The sequence below is a fragment of the Glycine max genome, chromosome 14, assembly GCF_000004515.6.
Source record: "Glycine max cultivar Williams 82 chromosome 14, Glycine_max_v4.0, whole genome shotgun sequence".
NCBI lineage: Eukaryota > Viridiplantae > Streptophyta > Magnoliopsida > Fabales > Fabaceae > Glycine > Glycine max.
In genome coordinates, this window is record NC_038250.2 from 30,092,451 (window position 1) to 30,116,510 (window position 24,060).

Genomic DNA, 24,060 nt, shown 5'->3' on the forward strand with positions numbered 1-24,060 from the left:
GTAGTGGTGGAAGAGATTTCCTTAATCCACCCTACTCTTCCTCCACCATGACTTAGGGAGTTCTTCTTTTCCTATCTCCTTCTTTGCTTTTATTACACTTGTCCGATTCTATTTGATGGTTTAATTGCTTTTAATCTTTTAATTGTGCCACCTTGAGGACAATGTGTTGTTTAAGTATGGGGGGAGTGTTCTTTGGTTTTGCTAGTTCTGTTGGTTTTGTTAATTTGTTAATGTTGTTAGTTTTGTTGGGTTTCTAGTTTAATATTTTAGGTCAATTCTGTGTGCATGTACAAATTTGCATGTTTTTTCTTTGAATTAGAGGATATGTTCAAGAAATGGGTAATGGTTTTTTTTTTTTAAAAAAAAGCTTCTTGACATTTTGCGATTTGAAATCCTTGCTTTTCCTCTACATGTCATGATAGTTTTGAAAGCTCAATTTGAAAGTGATGAGTTTACCTTTGTGAGAATTTGAGCCATCCATCATCATAATCATTTGGTGTGTTTTGCCCCATTGATTGCTTGCACAACAGCCTTGGCTTGATTCTTGTTGATGCTTCCTAATTCACATGCATATTTGGAAATGATTTAGGCAATTTTGTTCTTATAAGCTCCTAGCCAAATGGACTTACCTTGAATTAATTCCTTTGATAGCCCTTTTGAGCCTTGTTTCCCTTTCCTTGTTTTGAAGCTCACTACAAGCCTTAAGTGAAAAACCATGATATCATCATATCCTTAAGGAATTTTGGAGCTTTGGAATTGTTTTAGGAATAAGTGTGGGGGGGTTTTTGTTTCATTGGATAACATGTTTTGTTGGCTATGCTTCATGATGTATTTTGGGCCATACTTGATGTACATTGTATATTGGTTAAATGTTGGACATGCTGAATGAGATGTTGTTTCTCAAAGGCTACAGAGTAAAAAAAAATCAAAAAAGAAAAGAAAAGCAATAAAGTTGAGTGAATAAGATCTTAAATGACAAAAGAATGATGAGACTCTTGGTTCTACTCTTTATGTTTAAATTTTATCTTTAGTTCTTTTTTTATTTTTTTTTATTTTTTCTTAATATGCACTTAGTCTCCATTGCTCCTCTATTCCTTTGGGATTTAGCCACTTATTCCATATTTTTCCATACCTTGTCCTTGGCCCCATTACAACCTTAAAAGACCTTTTGATCCTCATGTGCTTGTGTTTATGGGTTGATTGTCAATTTTAGAATCTTGCCAAGTTTATGTGGTTTTTGTTTTCATGGGTGCTTTGAGGGTAAATAGTAGCCAAGACACTTGAGAGATAGAGTGTATATCTTGTGAGGCTTTATCACTTTTCATTCTTGAGCTGATTAACTATTTTGCCATGATTGGGTTGCTTGGATGATTTTTATGAATGTCTTGACTTTTCGGATCTCCTTATATTAGATGTTAAATGTTATCCATTCCTTGATGTTCATTGAGGAATATGTGAATGTTGCTGTTTGTCTCTCTTTGATATCCTTGGATTTTGTTCTTTGTTTCATTTTGCCCAGGAGTGCAAAAGGCTAAGTATGGGGGGTTTTGATGTGCCATCATTTTCTTCTATTTCTTAAACCCTTTTTGCACCATTTTAATTACTGATTAGTCTTAATTGTCAAATTAATTAGACAGTTTTATTATTTGGGCCCATTAAGCTAATTTGATGTTTTTAATCTAATTTCAGGAATTAATGAAACATTGGGCTTAATCCGGATTTTGGTTGTGGACTTGAAGAGGGCAAATAAAGCAGCGCTTACTTTAGTTAATTTCTAATTAGGAGATTGCAATTTTATTTTATGTGGTTCAGTATTTATTTCGTTTTGGGCCAGAATAATGTAATAGGGCCCAGTTACTTTGAGTGACTCTTTTTAAATAGTAGTCTTGGGATTCGTGCAAAGCCATTCTGTTAGGCTATTCAGTATTCAGAGCATTGTTTAGGGTTTAACGTTTTTCTGTTCTAATGCTATTGTTCACGTAATGCAATTTTCCATTTTCTGCTTCTAATTACAATTTCGTTCTTGTTTCTTCTTCTGCTTTCATTTACGTTTCTGCTTTTAGTTTCATTTACGTTTTCTGTTTGAATCTATGGAAGGCTAAATATTCTAGTGTTGTTTCCTTTTGAGGACGAAGCTCAACTCCCTTCGAGGTTTTGTTTATAATGTGGCTTCCTGGCAGTTTTCCCTTCACCAGTTAACCCACATTCGTTACTATTAATTTGTGCACGCTTCGTGTTCGATTAATTTCCTCTGAGCCTAACTTGCGTTCATGCTTAATGGATGAAGGGTTAACTGGTGTATGTGTTGCCTAATCACGTATTGACAACCCTAAGTTGATATTCGCTTAGTAAATTGAAATATGGTTGGATTAAGTGGTTAACTGTTAGGGACGAATTCTCCATAACCCAGGACAAGAGAATGGCTTCTGAATTAGAGGAAACAACCCGTTTTTAATATTATTAGTTTCGTATTCCAGTTTACTTGTTCTGTTCTTTAAATCACAAAACAAACAAACCCCCCCAATCGTAACTGTTACTGCAAGTATATTATGAACATTTGGTTTATCATTGCTCATTGGGAAACGACCTAGGATTATTTCCTAGTTACTGCATTTTCATGTTTATTTGATTCGGGTACGGCCTCGATCAGAGGTGTTTCGTGAGAGTTGCTCGTTCATTATTGTATCCTCTTGGTGGAGGTGCATTGTTTATGGTGGTTCCTCGGCAAATGACGGTTGTGACAGTGGTTGGTTTGACCATTAACAGCGGAGGTAAGGTGTTTGATATGATTTTTTTTTTGGGTTAAACTTACGAATTGATAATCTCACTACTACAAATACAGACTTTTATGATGCACATTCGACATTAGTTCTTGGAAATCGTCTTAGAAGAATAAGCGGTGGCATTTTTGTAATTATGATGTGTTGAACGATGACGGTTTTACTAAACCCGTCTTGAAATGAACAATACAACGACGAGTCTTATTTCCACCATTGTGGTATGCGCTGTCAAAGTAACTAACCCTCGTTCCTGAAGTCAATAGTCACTCACCTTACATTTTCCCCCTCACTCAACTCACATCCTCCATGACTCACCGGCCGTCGTAGGTGTCTTTGAAAACCGCCCCATCGTCGAACATCGTGCGCTGCTGTCGTGGTGTAACACTGCCATTGTTCAAGATTTGTTTTCAGGCTCTCATTTTGGCCTCTAACTTTCATGCTTTATGGGATTCAATGGGAAAGAAACTACTGGGGGTTGAATAGACCATTAGTTGGCCTTGTTGAATGTTCACCTAATTTGTATTTTGAACTATTTGATGGTATTTCATCACTAACCCTTCGAAAACGTGCAGTTGGATTTGTGGTGGCTTATTCACCTAGCTCGAGGTGATACTATTCCTTTGCCAGGTTCTTCTCTAGGTCATTGTTAGTATTTGCGCTTCATTTTCGTCGTTATGGTGTTTTATTTGAGCTTCATCCCAAATGAATAATGGTCATTCATGGTATTCAGTGTAATACATGGTAGATGTTTGACAAATTATACTTACTATAAATTGGTTAAGGAACACCAAATCTGGTACTGATATGTAGTAACCCTGTCTGAACCAACAATTGAATCATTATTGGCATTAACCATAGAATTGATTAATTAATAACTAAGTAACCATTAACCGGTGTAAAAATGGTGTAAATTTGAAAGGAAAATTGGTTGTGTTCTGGATGGGGTAGTTTATTTTGTTTCATTTTCTAATTTCTTTTCGTTTTGTTCGGGTTCTCTGATGTTTGGTAGATAGATCATAAGCTTACCATATAAACCAAATGTTTCATAGTTATGAAGTAGTTGACACTGTGAAAATTGTTACCAGTACTTGATGCAATCCTCCCTAGGAAGGGACCAGTCACTAGAGCCATGAGCAAGAGGCTTCAAGAGGATTGGGCTAGAGCTGCTGAAGAAGGCCCTAGGGTTCTCATGAACCTCAAGGTAGATTTCTGAGCCCATGGGCCAAGGTTGGGTCCAATTATCTTTGTACATATTAGACTAAGATGTCATTATATTTGATCCTTGTATTTAGGGCTCCATATTGTAAGTAGGGTACCCTAGAAATATAGGATTTTTCAGCCCTTGTATTTTAGGGCACCTAGACTAGTTTTTGTATTAGGGGTAGTTTTATAATTTCACATGCACTAAGTGAATATTTGATGTGTGTGGTTGGAAATAAATTTAATTGAATTGATAGAAGCCCAATCCAATTAAATTTTGGAGGGGGAGGTGAGCATTTACTTACTACACCCCATTGTCACATCATATAGTCACACTTTGTGCATGTCCTTCATGCTTTACATGCCTCATGACACCTATGCACACTTAGTGGAAAATCTTGGAATTGATCTTGGATTAGTGGGCTGAACCATAACTAAAATTCACTAATCATAATTAGTGAAATTTTGGCTCCAAAGTTTGGCTCCACAAATTCAATTTCAAATTCAAGTGAAATTTGAATTGAAATTCAAATTTCCCTCCAATTTTGTGTGACACTTAGGCTATAAATAGAGGTCATGTGTGTGCATTTTTTTTTAACTTTGATCATTTGAAAAATAAACTTCAGATTTCAAAGCTCTTTTAGAGTATAAAATTTCGTGCTCTTCTCTTCCTCTCCCTTCGTTCACTCCTTCTTCCTCCAAGTTCTTATCCATGGCCTCCTATGGTGGTGAGCTTCTTCTAGAATCATCTTCTCCTTGAAGTGGGGTCTCCTCTCTCTCTCTTCCTTCTCCATCCCGCTGCCATTCATCTTCCAAGAAGTAAATGAATCCATTGATGAAGAAGATCCTAGGCCTACAAGCTCCAATGGAGCTTACATCAGTACTACCCATTTTAAGTTTGGTTTGGCACGAACAAACTACAAAGCCTTTCTGTTTAAGTAATATTTATTTACTTGTGCAGGAGTTGATATTGTGTATAGTTTAAAGTCGTTGTACTCAATCGTAAGCTGAAGTTAAGAACTGCTTGTATTTTTGAACCCGTTGTGACCATTTTGAAAGCTGAAACCAATTAGTCTCTAAAATGTTGAGTATTAAATTATTAATTAAACTTGTTAGTTATGAAGGAGGTTCTCTGGTATATGTGTGTTTGGAATAAAGAGGTAATGAAATGAAAGTTATAGTAAGAAAGAATAGCCAATACCATATATACAATAAACTTAACATTTGTTAACCTTTGGGGCACTATCGTCATTTTTGTCATTCCCATTCTGCAACTCAGCACCCTTAGTTTCCTTCCTTTTCTTCTTATCTTTTTTCGCTACTTCAGGTTCTGGTTCCTCACCATCAGCTTGCATAGTTGCATCCTCTTCATTTTTGTCCTTCTTTTCCTTCTTTTCTTTGTTTCTATTAGCACAATGGCTCTTATGCTTCTTCATCCATAGCAGAATCAACCATTTGCCTGATAACTGAATCAGTTGAAGGATTATATGTCTGCAAGAAAAATACTAATCAGAACAGACAGAAGGTAAAATTAAATTATTTAACAGTGCCAAAAGGAGAAAGAAACAAACCTTGGCTGGGGTTATCAGTCATCCAGCTCCTTTCTTTTGGTCCTTGTCATATGCTTCTATCTTGGGCTTTCCCTTGGCAGACCCAGCAAAACGACCCAACTCTTTGCCTTCAAGGTTCCTCAATCGTGCTTCAAGCTGCACTAAAACTGGTTAAAAGTCTGAAAGAAAAAAGAAGGAAGCCAAGATTATAACTATACAAAATATAACAAGTACCTTAGCTCTGTTCTCCAATCCAATGGTGTTATCTTGGCTATCTCCAAGAGCATCACACCTAATAGCCAATGCCGTCTTTGCTGCAAGTGACCGAGAAATTTTTCCCTTGAACTTTTGAGCTGCCTGACCAATCAAGGAAGCATGGTATATAAGACCATACTTGGGAGTAGCATGCTAGCTGCATTAACACAATCACCCATCAACTTGACTGCCCTGGCATATAGGATGTTATCCTGTATTATTTTAGTAAGCTCAGGAAAATGCCAACCATACCATTCTAGAACCCTCATGGCATAGGTATTCAACTCTTTACCAAGATCATCTAGTAAATCAATGGCCTGGACAATCATGGTATCCACCTAAAAAACATCTTAAAGTCACGAAATAGTTATTAAAAATATTAACGAAAACTGGGAGAGAAAAAACAATGAACAATCATTTCATTGGTCAAAATTTCCATTACAAAACTAAATCATATCAAATTCAGTGATTTATAAATATGAATAATAGATACAATCTTGCTTGTAAGGTCCACCTATGAATGCTCGAAGATTCATCCTATTCCTACTCTAAACAATTGTGTATAGTTAAATGCTTAAACTGCTACTTTGGTATCAATTATTTAGACATGCAAAAAAAAGTAGCCAGATAAACCTCCTAAAGATATGAACATACAAAAAATACTGGTCTTCAATGGGAAACAACGTATGAGACAAACTATGAAATCTAGATAACTGATATGGCAATATAATTATTGTGGCAATGATAAAAGTCCCATATGGAACATACTTTGCTCATAAAAAGCATGATCTAAAAGAGTTTAAATTGAAATAGAAGGCCAAATTATTGGAATTCACATTCAAGATAAAAAATGACAACTACTAACAAGTTAAAACAAACAATTACTCTTACTCTAAGTATGTTACTTTCCTCAGATGATGTGATTTACAAAAATCAAATTCATTACACCACCTTTGGAATAATACCTTGATATCTTTATTCATATCAATCAATGAACAAATTTTGGGAGAATTTCTTTGGTGAATAGCAGAGTAGAATATAGACCTCAACATAAAAAAAATCTACAGTGACGTCAATATACTTAGAATAAGAGTACTATGATAACATCAATGCTTTATAATACCAAGGAGTCAACAGAAAATACACCTTCTCTCTAGTAAACTTCAATTTGTATCTGGATAAGCTGTGAGATAAACCCAAACTCATTGGGGCCATGTCTTGAACAGGTAGACCAGATATGAGTTCAGTTAACTGATTTCTAACACCTCTCATCAAATTCATAATTGCATTGTTGTGAATACAGTCAATTTTCTGAAAGGATCAACAAAATAAATAATCAAGTTAGCTATTAGATAAGTGGAATGTAAACTGTCATATCATAGGTTTATAAGGGAAACTTAAGTGACCCACCAAGCTTTGAATCTGCCACACCTAGTGTTTCATTTTCACAATAAACGCGCAGGAACTTGCGGAGACCCTTGCTAGCTTTTCCATCAATAAGTAAAGTAGCTGCCTCTAGAGCTTCTAAAGTGTTCTCAAATTTAGAAAATGCTTTCAACTTGACCACCTATTTTGCAAAAATCAGGGTTAGCTTCACTAGAAATTATAAAATTTTACTAAATACTAGAAAATGGATGAATAAAAATAGATTGACTTCAAATTCCCCAGTATCATATTGCTGATATCAGCAAACCTACAATAAACAGGGAAGAAGGGGTGGGAAGTATGGCAAAAAAGAGAACCTGTCTAGCAGTATCTACACAGGAAAAGTTCTTCCACAAGTCCTATGTAAAGAAGCACATATAAATTAAACTAAGCTTTAGGAAGTGGGAAGGAGACACAAGACATAATTAGCATGTTTCTTGTGAAAGACTCGCATGAATATATAAAACAACAACATTGTGGGAGAATTACGCAAGAACAACTACTGCATGCTTCAAGAGGACACACATCATCCGGTCTTTGGGGCTTTGCCTTAATTTGGTTGGGCACTAATGGTGGGTAAGAGGCTTTCTACATGAAGCCTAGTGGCATAGTGGGTTCATTAAAAATCACAGTATGTGTATGTTGCCCATAATTTTTTTAATTATATTAATAAAAGGCCACATCTTCCATTGGAATGACTTTGGTAGATGTTTGAACATATGCATATCAATCAATCATCACTTCTCACATTATAGAGGAGTTGTTCATACAACTGTCAAGTCAGCCTCCATTGTTCTTAATTTTCTATTTCCTTTTTCCTCTTTCTGCTTTGGTTATTGTCACCCTTCTTTCTGTTAGACATCTATGGGGCTAAGCTAAGAAGGCCTAAAGCAAAAGCTATGATGCTTCAATTAGCCCAATCCTTCCTTCTCCTTGGCAGATGCAGTTGCTTTATAACGCGTTAGTTACACATCAAAAATCACAAAACAATTTCAAGAATTTTGTGAATCTGTCTAATTGAAATAAATACACAAGGAAAAATAAGAAGTAGTTTTAGGGTTTGTAAAAGGCCAACACTGGTTTATATTACATAATGCTCAAAATTGTCTTTTGTAAAACATTGCTACCAAATCAACTCAAAAAGCCGGACACCGATGTTAAGATTTTGTAGTCCAAATTAGGGTGTGAGATATAACGTTGGTCATACATAACCCTAATGTGAGTTTTTTCTTTACCAATAACATGAGTTGGATAATTTCAGTTAAACAGGTTAAAGTCAGGGTAAAAAAAACTCTTTTTTATTGGTTGAAATTCCCAAGTGGCTTAAATGGTCTCAAAGTTAAAATTTGTTTAGTTCATTTTCCCCTATTTTTAGGAAATGAGTTTTGGTGAATCTGGTTAGGGTTTAAAGGAATACTGTAGGATTTGCGTTGGTTGAAAGAATCTTTGGTCACGTCACACATGATTTCTTCCAATAAAAGTTCCCTTACATTGTTCCCCCTAAACCAATTTGTATCATGATTGCTAACCTAGCCAGGCAAACCAAAACGCTGGTTCAACATGCATGAATAAAAGCTTAAATACATATTGATCAATAATCAATGCACAATGGTGATAAAAGAAGATTCCCAGTTGCAATCTATGCTAACGACAACGTTTGTATGGTCTGTTACACAATCCACCAATCAAACACCCCCTACAAAGACCAAACAAACTTCAGAGGATATGTATGATTTTTGCTTTGTAAAGTGCATTATCCTTTGGACAACAACTTATTGCTCAAGTGTCTTTTGTATGCACATTCCCTGTCATGACCGGACAACCTTTTGATACTAAATAATAGCTTGCAATACACAATTCTCCCACATAAACAAAGGAACTATCCCATAGCCGGTGTTACGATAACTGCATTAGAAGCACTTATTGAAAATTAAAATAATTCCAAGCCAATTACACATGATACTAGTTTACTAAGCACACCTGTAAATAGTGTTGCATACTTGATCCCTCCCAAAAATTGAAAAATAAAAGGATCTAGGAAAAACCCAAAATAAAAGGATTTGGCTCATTTCATTCTCTAACTCTGTACTTGATATCAAAATCATCGAGTTTGTAGTCACATGACATGTTTATATGGCATTGTTTCACTTAAATGCTTGTTGTTTTGTTTTCTTTTTTGTCACTATTTTGGCTTGGCTTTACACAATTAAAGGCAAACAAAAGTTTATTTACATTTTTTTTACCTTAATTAGTCTTCAATATTTAACAATTGGTTTTAGTTGTAGGTGCGACTTTTTTTTATTGAAACTTAGGAAGTAAAGTATTGTTTTAATTGTTTCTCCCACACCTGTGATTATTTCATGGTTGTTAATATATGACTATTGTTTTATATAAGCAGTTATGTGCATTGCGGGTGAATCTTAGTTTCTCGTTTGAGATTCAATACAACTATTAATATATATAATTTGCATTAATCAATGTATTGAATCTTGAATTGTTTGTTTGGAAAGACTCATTTATTCGATAGATTCATATGTATAGGTTAAGTGTTTTTTCTTAAATTTGACAATATTCTGGTATAGTACAAAAAAAAACAAAAGTGAGATTATTAGATTTTGTGTCACATTCACAAGAAAGCAAAAATTCTTCTCTGCGATAGGGTTTTCAGATATTATTGGAACAATAGCTATGGTTGTTGTGTAGGTTCTTAATTTTGTTTAGGTTCTTGATTCTGTTTAGGAACTTTTGACAACTATAGGAGTAATCATGCCTGGATAAATGTGGAAGATGACCACTTTTACTGGTAAAATGGTTAAGCCCTTGTTCCCTTTTACTTATAAACCATATAGTTTTGTGCATGTTTTGTTCATATTGAATCCAAAAAGTTGACTCTTACACAGGCGGGCAAATTTCCCCAGATGGGGTACTTTTATAAACTAATTCCCCATCTGGGGTAGTTTTGAAACTAATTCCGGCAGGGGGTTGTTTTTTACATAAAGTGCATGCAGGTGACACGCAAACCGCCAGTGGAACTGGCGAGTTTGGTGTTTTAGAAGGAACTGCCAACACTATTGGCGATATCGGTATCCATGGGAACCGCCAGTCAAACTGGTGATTTCCAAGTTGCTGAAAAGCAGGCTTTTTTCAGGCGCGTACAGGCTTTTTTCATGTGCTTTCTCAAGTAGGGTAGCTTTTTCAGAGAAAGGGAAGTTGCAACTGCCATTGGCGAGTTAAGGGCAAGTTGCAACTCCCACTGGCGAGTTAGGGCAGAAGGAATAGTCATTCCAGATGGCGATTTAGGACCTTTATATACGCGAAAATTGTTTCAGTGTTATTGTGTGTTCACAAGTAAGTTTGAGTTTTCAAAACTGTGAGTGTTTAGGGTTTATTCAAATTTGCTTCTTAAAGCTTCAATATCTAAATCAGGTTCGTAGGAATAATTTGTAGTATAATTTTTTTTAAGTCATTTTTTATAGCAGTTTGAATGTATAGTTTTTATTAATTTTTTAATTAAATTAGTTTTATAATTTTAATTAAATTAGTTTTATATTTTATACTGTGTGATTGCTATTCTTCATACGTGCTTTGTATTATAATTTTTTTAAGTAATTTTTTGGAAAAGTTTGAATGTATAGTTTTTATGAAATTTTTAATTAAATTATTTTTATATTTTATATGGTTGTTTGTGTATAAAATATAAGAAATTTGTCATCAAATTTTTAATTAAATTACTTCAGTGTTGGTGTGTGTTCAAAAGTAGATTTAAAAACTAGATTTAAGCTTTAAAAAATTGTGAGTGTTCTTGAGATTTAAATTTGTCCGCATACGGTTTGAAATTTGCTTCTTGAGTGTTCTGAATGAGGTTCGTAATTTTTAGTCAAATAATTTGTATTATAAATTATTTTTAAGTAATTTTTTAGAGCAGTTTGAATTTATAGTTTTTAATAATTTTTTAATTAAATTAGTTTTATATTTTATATGCTTGTTTGTGTGTATAAAATAGAAGAAATTTGTCATGATATTTTTTTAAAGAAAATATTTGAGTCCCGAAAAAATTTGGTAAATATGAAATTTTTAGTATATTTTTAATTAGATTAGGTTGGTGTTGATACTTTGTTAGTGTGTTAAAAATTGATCAAGCGTGTATTGTCAAAAGTGTGTGAAAGTAAAAAAATTTGTAACATCATAATTATTTGAAGTAAGTATTTTGAGTGTGGAAATTTATTTTAATATAAAGTTATAGTAATTTTTTAATTAGATAAGGTTGATGTTCATGATTTGTTGGTGTGTGTTAAAAATTTATGAGCATTCAACTTGAACAGTATTTAAAAATAATTTTTTTCCATTATATTTATTTGAAGCACGTATGTTGAAGTTATTATTGTGAAAATGAATTATTTATAAATAATACTAACTTTGTTTATGGTTTATTTGGGCTTTAAAATTACTACCTTGGAATCGTTTATTTTTTTAAGTGTTTACCATAAAAAATATTTAAAGTTAATAATTTTTTTGTAGAATAAAGTTTTAATGTCAAATTGTGTTAAAGAGACTTTTTGTGATTACATTTTACTATTTTGAATTTATTATGAGTAATTAATTAAAATATTATTTTTGTAGGTACACGATGAATTCGGTTATAACAGTGTTGTATTTCAATGGACGGGTATATGAAGATAATGATGGTGTAATATTTGAAGGTAGTAAAAAAGTGATTCAGATTAAACATGGAATTAGTTTCAATGCTTTGAAGAAAAAAAATTGGAGACAAGGTAAAGTTACAAAATAATGAAATTATTTCTGCTATCAGTTGTAGATTTTTAGTGTCAGGAAAATATATTGCCTTGCAAATTTGTGATGACGAAGACGTTGAAACGATGCTGGAAAGTTTTAAACAACAACAAGAAATGTCAGTTCTAGAATTGTACATAGAAAAGGATGTGACTGGTGGTTCAATGTTTCATTATGCAAATTCGCTTACATCATGTGAAAATTATTTATCTAATGATGAGACACAACCGCCAACAAATATGAGCAATTTACATCTTGACGAAGATGATGATGATGATTATCTTGTGTCTAACTCATACGTTGAAGAGTCTTTAGACGAAGATGACAATGTTGACGGTATATCTGATACAGACAATGAAGTCACCGAGTTTAAATACATACAGAAATTTAAATAAATTACCAACTTTTTTCCAATTAATAAATTTTAAATTAAATTACATATATTACACAAATAAATTAAAATAAATACAAAAAATACTATGGAAACAAAAATTTAAACAATATATATATAATTAACAACGGATCATATATTCGAATAAAAAAAATAAGTAAACTAAATAATATTAATATTCTAACAAAATTATAAATTATATTACATAAAAAACATAAAATACTAACTAAAATTCTATACAAATAACAAAATTAAAAATTTAAATACATACAGAAATTTAAATAAATTACCAATTTTTTTCCAATTAATAAATTTTAAATTAAATTACATATATTACACAAATAAATTAAAACAAATACAAAAAATACTATGGAAACAAAAATTTAATATATATATATATATATATATAATTAACAACGTATCATATATTCCAATAAAAAAATAAGGAAACTAAATAATGTTAATATTCTAACTAAATTATAAATTATATTACATAAAAAACATAAAATACTAACTAAAATACCATACAAATAACAAAATTAAAAATTTAAATACATACAAAAATTTAAATATATTACCATTTTTTTCCGATTAATAAAATTTAAATTAATTACATATATTACACAAATAAATTAAAATAAATCCAAAAATACTATGGAAACAAAAATTTAAATATATATAATTAACAACGTATCATATAGTCCAATCGTAAAAAGTAACTAAATGATAGTAACATTCGAACTAAACCTAGCAGATCATATATATAACATAAATAATACCATACAAATCTCAAAAATCTGAACCCAATTATAATAACATACCAATTTAAAAAACTTCAACAAATTCATATTAACAAATTAACTACAACTAATGTACCGTATAACACAAATAATTAGATACCAACTAAAATTATAAAATACACATATAACACAAATCATTTTCTTATTTTAAGGTACTACTTAAATTTTGAAATTACCACCTAAACTAAACAAATGTAACATTTGTATACTAATCAACATCTACACATATATAAAATAAATAATACCATACTAATTTATAAAATCTAAACAAAATAATATTATCAAAAACTAACCGAAAGCACAATTAATACTAACTTAACATATGTATACTAACCTAACTAATATTCTTAAAATAATATTAATAAATCAACTAAAACTAACCTAACATAAACCTAACCTAACCTAAATAATATTAATATGTCAACTGAAATTATTTTAACCCATGTATATATAACAGAAAAGTATAGGGCAAACAGCATTAAAAAAAATTAACTTACCCGAAGCGCGTATTAAGAATAGCAACCCAAAGCACGTATGAAGAATAGCAACCACACAGTGTAGTGTAGGACAGCGCAAATAGGATTCAAAACTTCACCTAGAACACATAAAAAATTTCTCAATTAAAATTGAAATATCAATTAAACTTAACTTAACATATATATAACACAAAAATTTAAAATTTTCAGTTAACACAATACTTACAAGAACATGTAGTACCAAGAGAAGAAAGAATGCAATGGAAGCAGGAATATGAGAAGAAACGAATGCAGTGAGGGAGATACAAACAGAAGAAAGGAATGCATGCATACGGGAGCCACATATGTTGCGTTTTATAAAAAAAAAAATTGAACTTCAACTCGCCAGTCAAACTGGCGAGTTCTTCCTGCATCTCGCCAGCACCAATGGCGATTCCTGCGTCCCTGCAACGTTAACCTGCACTCCTGCACGTAGCCCTGCAACTAGCTGCCCTCTCCTGCCACCGCCAGTTTGACTGGCGGTTCCCCCATGCATGGCGAAATCGCCAATGGGGATGGCGGCTTCTTCACTGCCAGCGAACTTGCCAGTTTGACTGCCGGTTTGCTTGGGGCTTGCATGCAATTTACGTGCAAAACAGCCCCCTGGCGGAAAATGTTTACAAATAACCCCATCTGAAGAAAAAGTTTTTAAAGTGCCCCGTAGGGGGCAATTTGCCTACACAGGCGTATGCAATGGGAACATGGTTAGGAAGCTTCATCACAACCTTATCATTCTTCTTGAAGATTCTTTTAATAGAAGATCTATTCTTAATAAGTTTTTTTTAATTATTTATAACAATACTTAGGCTTCTGTGATGCAGGATTTACATTAATGGAATGAGATCAGTCCAAATATGGTGCTTCTTGGTGAAGTGGTAATGCTTATATTGTTATGCACGTACATGTATCTTCGGATATGTTTTATGTTCTCAAGCAGATCTTATTATGGCTTTCTAGGGGTGACTTTAGGTTGGGTAATGGTGATCATAGTGACTTCCTCATTCCTCATTCCTCATCCCATTAAAGCATTACAGGGTCTAATGATACAACATATTGGCTGTGGGGACAGTCATATGAGAGCAGTTACCATGGACAGCCTCGTGCTGAGGTTTGTGTTATTTGTCTTTTTGTCTACTTCGACCTTTTTTTCATGCACTAATAGCCTAATAGCTATTCGCAGAGAGTCACTTTGTAGCTCATGCTGATTGTTTGGCCCCATCTTTGTAGCTTTATGATGTCCATTTCATTTTTGAGACACGCCCTTGCTGAGTTCAATCTTTTCTTACTAAAGTAACTGTTAAAGCATTTCATACCCAAGTTCTCCTTTTATGGATTGCCTCAGCTACCTTGGCCATGGTTCATGCATGTAGTATAGTTTAACTCTTATATATCCTGGATACCCCTTCTAATTTAACATTCTGTTTTAGATAAAGCAATATTAAAATCTTTTGTTTCTTCTGGAAGGCTAAAAGGTAGTTATACATTAGTTCTTTGCAACATAGTGTTAGATGTAGGTTCTGGTTACAGGTCTTATGTTTCAGTAGTTCAAAAAAAGTTTTTTTCATTCTGATTTCCTATGTGGCATATTGCATTGTATATGTCTCTTCTCTACGTGGCAGAAAACTTTTGTTCCTTTCCTTTAAACTTGTCATGTCCTGCATTACTACTGACACTATCATCTCCAAAATTTCTCAATGTTTAGTTCTAATATTATTTAGTACCTTTTTTACTTAAACTATTGTTGTATCATTTTTCACCTACAATTGAAGTTGGGGACGCAATCGAAATAGTGAACTTGGACTTGGAACCACAGAGGACTCTCTTATCTACAAATAATTCAAATTTTTTTGAGCTACTCTTTTCATGGATCTTCTGGACAGCAGATAGAATCCTCAAAACCTTATCCATCCTCAGGTACTGTTCATGGCTCATTTGTAATGTTTTCCTTTTCTCTTGGCATTACAGGTGTATTCCATTTCATGCAATTGCAATTGATATTTGACTGTCAAGCTGCATTTATATAGTAGTTTGTAATTATACAAGAATCAAGTTCTGTGCAAATAATTAATGGTCCCTCTATGCATAAATAACTGTCATAAATAAAGGCTGCCATACACTAAACGTTCACGTGTTCACGTGTCAAGTGTGTGACTTTCAAATTGACAAGCTTTGGGGGATGAACTGGATCATTAACAACCTCATCACACCAAATGCTGTCATCTTCTAGCAAACAACCTAGGTAATGAAGGAAACTCTCCCAGTCATCTGGACTGCCAAATGATGAAACAATATCAATGGTAGAAAAAGTTGGGGAACAAAAGTATAAGACATGCAAAAAGAAAACTATGAATGAGTTTAATTCAGAAAACAAACAAGTCAAAAATCACTTCATAACTCAATAGGGAAATATATAGAGAAGGGTACAACTTAATTTATAAACTGCCAGTTTATAAGTTAGATCGTATAGTACAGCATAGCATGGTTAATAAAACCAGATAAAGAAAGAAGCGTAAAGAACAATTAGAAAGCCAGAAAAAAAAAAAAACAAAAAGCAATTGAGATTGAAGGACAAAAACATCAGTTAGCACATTTATGTGCATCACAGTTTCTGATTTATTTGTACTATAATGGAAAATTAAGATAATGGAAATAGAAAAAATAGTAATAAAGTGTGCTTCACAAATAGTGATATAATAAGTTTAATCGTAAATAAAGTGTGCTTCACAAATAGTGATATAATAAGTTTAATCGTGGACAACATTCAAGCTTTGGGACTTCTATAGCCTAGGTACCATATGCATCAAGCAATTCAGACCCTGCCTTCCTAGTAGTCCGTAAGTTTAATCGTAAAGACCTGGCTGAAGTTAAACATTTACCTATACAAAAGCACAGAATTACCAAAAACAAAAGGTAGCAGGAATATCTATAATCATAAAAAGCTTAATTCCAAAATTCAATTTTTAGCACATTTCCACACATCTAACATTTGGAATTTTTTTGTCCAAACAAGAAGTTGGCATATCCCAGGCAAACCATTACTCTAGAATTTTGTTAAAGATATCAGCAGCAGCAGTGTAGTCACCTGCCTGAGCCAGAAGTCTCCCCTGTCCACTTAAAGTCAAAGTATAAAGGTTGATATGAAAAGTCAAATAAGAAAATATGAATAATGATCTGAATTCCTGTTATTTTTTATATTTAATCAAACAATAACAATATTGGAATTAGAAGGAAAGAAGAGGATAAGAGAGAAGTAGAATCACACAGAAAAACATGAGTTTTCCAATTCCTCTGCAGGTCATGCAGGTTAAACAGGGGAAAAACATGAAACAAATTATGTGAAGACCACCACATGAAACCACAAAAAGAATTCTACCTCAGAAAATTAAATCTTCCTTTTGCTTGATTTAATTAATTTATCTTTTAACACACCCAAATGGGTATGATAGACTAATTCTTATGATGTGTTTTCTAGTAGAGCACACTTCTATATTTTATGTGATTTGGAAGTTCAAAGCTGCCTCTACAGTCAAATATTCCATTGGACACTACTACTTTATAGGATTAATTCTAATGACATTTTGCAGTTTTGTACATATACCAAAGCTTTCTTTAAGCCCTGATATGTATGCAATGTGTCTGTTTAATTAACAGCTGCACATTTTTTTCTACACTCCTTCAAAAATATGCACTTTCAATAGTGAACGATAGGGTGCATTTGATACATACCAAGGTACAGCACAATGAGAATAGTACAGGACAATTTTGCAAATTACAGAAACAACTTTTAATCCTATATATAACATGTGATTACGTCTGTGCACGCATGAAGAAAGTAACTATCAAAGAGTGGTTACATTTTGGGAAGAGGGTAGCACTATGCAGTTGAAGAGGAAATATAATATAAGTTTCACTTTTCAACTGTATTTTTTATGGACAAAAAGTTGTTCTATGGTTTAGCAAGTAACAAGTTTTTATCATTTTGTCTTGTCCTATACCACTTGTTTTGTGTTGTCCCACAGGATGATTTTACAATCAAACATGTAACACCCATGTACCAATATCCCATTAATTTACTTTATTACTTGATCATGACTTTCACCTTAAAAGTTGGAACACCCATGTACCAATATCCCCTCAATGGAACCTTTTCCATTAAACTCAGAAGTTGGAACATACAAATTTACTTTATTACTTGATCATGAGTTTCACCACATCAACCAATGAGCAACACCCATGTACCAATATCCCTTTAATTTAACTGGATGGCCATTTATACTCCAAACAACTAAAATGAAATTCAAAAGTTAAACCATAACAAAACAGGAAAACTATTGACATAACCTGCATCTGTAGCTTATCAACTTCAAGCTAACGACAGTGATCCCAATTTCCCAGACAGAATTTCCAGTGCATCCCCAAACTTAGTGTTGATAAGTTGGTCCACATAACTAACAAACTAAGCTGGTAGTTAAAACAGTTGTAACAAAATACTAAAATTAGTGAGTTGTCCATTTGTAAAAACTAGTATAAATAGCTCAACTACTATTTAGATTGAGAGTGATTATTTTCAATTCTCTCTAGAAAAACTCTTTGTAATTTGAAACTCATCCTAAGAAAGAACTTCTGATTTTTCTATGTATCATTTCTGTGATACTTTGCACAACAAATTGGTGTGGTGAACGTGGGATGATCAGCCATGGCATCTACAAAGTATGAAGTTGAGAAATTCACAGGACAGAATGATTTCGGTCTTTGGAGATTAAAGATGAGGGCTCTTCTTGTGCATCAAGGTCTCAAAGATGCTTTGAATGGTGAAACCAATCTTGATGTGAAGATGGAAGGTAAAGACAAAAAGATCTTGCTCGAAAAAGCACATAGTGGCATCATCTTGAGTCTGGGAGACAAATTGCTTTGACAAGTCTCCAAAGAAAATACTGCAGCTAGAATTTAGTCAAAGCTTGAAGACTTGTATATGACCAAATCTCTGGTAAATCGCCTTTACCTTAAGCAAGCATTGTATTCATTTAAGATGCAAGAAAATAAAATGGCAGAAGGACAGTTAGATGTCTTTAATAAATTGATTCTTGATCTTGAAAACATTGATGTTACTATTGAGGATGAAGATCAAGCATTACTGTTATTGTGTGCTCTACCTAAGACCTTTGCTCATTTCAAAGAAACACTTCTCTGTGGAATAGATTCTCTCACTCTTGTTGAAGTCCAATTAGCCTTGAACTCTAAGGAATTAAATGAAAGAAATGAACAAAGGCCTTCTGTACATGGGGAAGGACTCATAGTTCGTGGAAGACAGTATAAGAAGGATAATAAGATAGAAGGGAAAAGATTCAAGTCACAAACTCAATTTGGATCTAATGTACCAAACATTAGATGTTACCATTGTAAAAGAGAAGGCCATACTCGAAGATTTTTTCCTGATAGACAGAAAGGAAATAGGAAAGATCGATCTAAAGAACCTGGAAATGTTGCTCTAGTTGAAGATGGTTATGAGTCAGCTGAGGCTTTAATGGTGTCTCATGAAAACGCTAAGATAGAATGGATCTTGGACTCTGGGTGTTCATTCCATATGACCTTAAACAAGTCTTGGTTTGAGGAGCTTGATGAACAAGTTGGTGGTTCAGTTTTACTTGGAAACTACAAGTCCTGTAAGATCATCGGAATTAGGTCTGAGGTTCAAGCTTTATGATGGTGTTGAGAGAGTCATCAATAATGTAAGGCTTGTCCCAGATTTGAAGAGAAATTTGATTTCTCTGAGTGAGTTTGACAAAAAAGGCTATGTGTTCAAAGGGGAGAATGAAGTTCTAAAGGTTCTAAAGGGATCCATGATATTCATGAAAGGGATGCAAAAGAATGGCTTGCATTCTCTAATGGGAGAAGTGGTAATGGAATTAGCTGCTGTAGTTCCTATCAAAAGGTTGTCAAAGATTGAACTATGGCACAAAAGGTTAGGACATGTGAGTGAGAGGGGGTTGATTGAACTGGAAAAACAGAACCTGCTTTGTGGAGATAAGGTGGAGAAACTTGACTTTTGTGAACACTGTGTTTATGGCAAAGCTTACAGGGTCAAGTTTGGTATTGAACAATAGAGAACTAAAGGTATTTTGTACTACATCCATGTTGATTTATGGGGTCCATCTCGAACTCCATCTCATTCAGGTGCCAGGTATTTTCTATCAATGGTAGATGACTATTCTAGGAAGTTATGGATCTTCATTTTGAAAACTAAATATGAGGTGCATGATAGTTTTAAAAACTGGAAAACATTGATAGAAAACCAAATAGGAAAAAAGATTAAAAGATTTAGGACAGATAATGGACTTGAATTTTGTTCATATTTTTTCACTAACTACTATAGGAAGGCTGGAATAGCAAGGCACAAGACAGTAGTAAAAACACCTCAACAAAATGGTTTGGCTGAGAGATTTAACATAACCATTGTTGAGAGAATGAGGTGTATGTTGCTGAGTGCTAATTTGTAAAAATCTTTCTGGGCTGAAGCAGCCATGACTGCTTGTTACTTAATCAACAGGTGCCCCTCAACAACTATAAACATGAAGACATCAGAAGAGGTATGGTCAGGACATTCTCCAAGTTATGATAGACTCAGGGTGTTTGGATGTGTTGCTTATGCTCACATAAGGCAAGACAAATTGGAACCTAGAGCTATCAAGTGTATGTTTTTAGGATATCCTCAAGGTGTTAAGGGGTACAGATTGTGGTGTCTAGAGTTAGGAAACAGAATATGCATTATAAGTCATGATGTTGTTTTTAATGAGTGTGAAATGGCTTATGAAACAAAGGCAACTGTAGAAGATAAGGTGGTCCATGCAAGCTCAGAAAAAGGATAGCATTAAGGTGGAGCTCAATGAAGAAAACCAAATAGATCAATCTGAAATTTGGCACAAAGAAGAATTTGATATTCAACCTCAGACTGATGATGATGATGATGAAGGGGAAGAAGGTGAGGAGGGTTATTTGTTGGCTCGAGATAGAACCCGATCAAACTCCTTGAGAAGTATGGTTATGCAGATTTGATGGCATTCTCTCTTGTTGCAACTAGTGAGGTCATGAATGATGAACCAAACTATTACAAAGCTGTCATTGATTGCAAAGAGAAGGATAAATGGCTTATGGCCATGGATGAAGAGATGAAGTCTCTCCATGATAACCATACTTGGGACCAGGTAAAGAGGCCTGTAGGGTCAAAGTTAGTCAGCTGTAAGTGGATTTTCAAGAGGAAACAATGCATTCCTGAAGTTGAACAAGGAAGATTCAAAGCTAAGCTAGTAGCTCGAGGCTTCATTGAGAGGGAGGGAATTGATTACAATGATGTATTCTCTCTAGTGGTGAAGCACAGGTCCATAAGAATTTTGCTATCAATGGTTGTCAAGTTTGATCAAGAATTGGAGCAAATGGATGTTAAAACTGATTTCTTGTATGGAGAACTGTAAGAAACTATTTACATGAGGCAACCTGAGGGATTTATAATGGAAGGAAAGGAAAACTTTGTGTGTAAACTAAACAAGTCCATATATGGTCTAAAGCAGTCTCCAAGGCAGTGGAATAAAAGATTTGATGAGTTCATGGCTTGCACCAAGTTCAAGAGGAGCAAGTTTGATAACTGTGTCTATTTCAAGTTTGCCTCACATCATAATTTTGTCATTCTATTGCTATATGTAGATGACATCTTAATAGCAAGCAATAACAAGGATAAAACAAGCAAAGTTTGTGGAAGCAATGCCTTCCAAGATTATTTTGATGATGCCAAAGAATCAAGAGTCAAGAAAGTTTCAAGAATCAAGAATCAAGATTCAAGATTCAAGAATAATCAAGATCAAGATTCAAGATTCAAGTAAAGAATCAAGACTCAAGATTCAAGAATCAAGAGAAGACTCAATCGAGATAAGTATTAAAAGAGTTTTTCAAAAACTGTTGAATAGCACAATTTTTTTCAAAAGAAAAAAAATTTCAAAGAGTTTTACTCTCTGGTAATTGATTACCAGAAGGCAGAAATCGATTGATTACCAATAGCCAACATTGTTTTCAAAACTGATTTACAAAGTTGTAATCGATTACCATAATCATGTAATCGATTATCAATGTTTTAAAACGTTAGATTTCAAATTTCAAGAGTCACAACTTGTGATAAAACATTTTCAAATCATTTCAAACTTGTGTAATCGATTACACAATACTTGTAATCGATTACCAGTGTTTCTAAACGTTTTGATTTTCAAATTTAAACATGAAGAGTCACATCTATTGATGTGTAATCGATTACACCATGATGGTAATCGATTACCAGTGACTGATTTCGAAAAATAAATTACCAAAAGTCACAATTCTTAAAGTGACTTGTTTCTGAAGAGTTTTTCAAAAGTCACAACGTTTAAAAAGTGACTAGTTTTAAAGAAATTGCAAAGAGTCACAAACTTTAACTTGAGTCATCAAATGATTATAAATATGTGACCATGGCACGAATTTAAATGACTGATTTCCTTTTATGCATAACAGATTGCCTTTATCTTTCTAAAAGTTTTTGTTCAATACTTTCTCTTTCAAGAAAAGTTGATTGACCAAAAACTTGTGTTATTCTTTTTCTTCATCCCTTCTTTCTCTTGACAAAAGATTCAAAGGACTAACCGCCTGAGAATTCTTTTGATTCTCCATTCCCCCCTCTTGACAAAAGATTCAAAGGACTAACCGTCTGAGAATTCTTTTGATTCTTCCCTTTCCCTTAAACAAAAGATTTCAAAGGACTAACCGCCTGAGATATCTTTTGTTTCCCCTTACAAAGATTCAAGGGACTAACCGCCTAAGAATTCTTTGTCTTAACACATTGGAGCGTACATCCTTTGTGGTACAAGTAGAGCGTACATCTACTTGGGTTGTGATACTGAGAACAAGAGAAGGTACATCTCTTGTGGATCAGTTCAAGTGGAGCGTACATCCAATTGGTTGTTCAAAGAGAACAAGGGAGGGTACATCCCTTGTGGATCTTTGCTTGTAAAGGATTTTACAAGGTTATTGGAAATCGTAAGAACCGTTGGTTGCTTGGGGACTGGATGTAGGCACAGGTTGTTGCCGAACCAGTATAAATCTTGTGTTTGTCTTCTTCTTCCCTACACTCTTTAATTTCTCTTGTGTACTTTTTATTTATACTTTACTTTTGTCTAAGTTATTGTTTCTGTTATTTACTTTCTCATAACTTAGTAGTAAAGCCTAATTGAATCTAGTAATATTAAGAAGGATAATTTTTAATTAGTCAAGGCACATTAATAATTAATTCAACCCCCCCCCCTTCTTAATTATTCCGAGGCCACTTGATCCAATAAAGTTAAGGTAGACTTGAAAAGAGAATTTGAAATGAAAGATTTGGGTGAAGCTAAAAGAATATTGGGTATAGAGATCAAGAGAGATAGAGACAAGAAGCTACTGCTTCTATATCAAGAAATGTACCTAAAGAAAGTTCTAAACCGGTTTGGTATGTTAGATGCTAAACCTGTCTCAACACCCTTGTTTCAACAGTTCAAACTTACTATGGATTAAGCTCCTAAAAGCAAACATAAGAAGTTCATATCTGAAGTTCCTTATGCAAATGTAGTAGGTTCACTCATGTATGCCATGGTATGCACCCGACCTGACCTTTCATACTTAGTTAGCCTTGTAAGCAGATTTGTAGCAAATCTTGGAAAGGCACACTGATAGGCTCTAAAATGGATCCTAAGGTACATAAAAAGGGTCAATTGGAAAGAGTCTAATATATGGAGAAGTTTAGGGTTACCAAGAAAACACTGCTATAATAGAGGGGTTTGTAGATTCTGATTTTGCTGGTTGTTTGGACACCAGAAAGTCCCTCGCATACTATGTATTTACTGCATTTGGAACTGCAATTAGTTAGAAAGCTAGTCTTTTGAAGGTGGTTGCATTGTCCAGTTTATTGCTTTGATAGAGGCAATAAAAGAAGCACTATGGCTAAGGGGAATAGCTCGAGAGTTGAAGCTGCAAGATCATGTTATCATTGTCCATTGTGATAACCAAAGTGTTGTTCACCTTTCAAAGAACCAGGTTTATCACGAAAGAACAAAGCATGTAGATGTGAAGCTACACTTTGTGAGAGAGACTATTGCTAAAGGAGCTGTGTTTATGAAGAAAGTCTCCACTGAGCATACTCCCTCTGATATGATCACTAAAGTTCTACCAACCAGCAAGTTTTTCTACTGCCTGGACCTTATAAATTTGAAGTAATGACAACTAGTCTGATGTAAAAAAAAAGGGAGCAACCACTTTGATCCTTGTTTAGTTATGTAACCAAGGTGGAGATTTGTTGATAAG

At 33.7% G+C, this 24,060-nt stretch overlaps 1 pseudogene; it reads right to left on the reverse strand.

The window, feature by feature from the left end:
* Nucleotides 1–5,197: 5,197 nt before the first annotated feature.
* On the reverse strand, nucleotides 5,198–14,926 carry LOC100807778 (probable nucleolar protein 5-1; annotated as a pseudogene).
* Nucleotides 14,927–24,060: the final 9,134 nt, after the last annotated feature.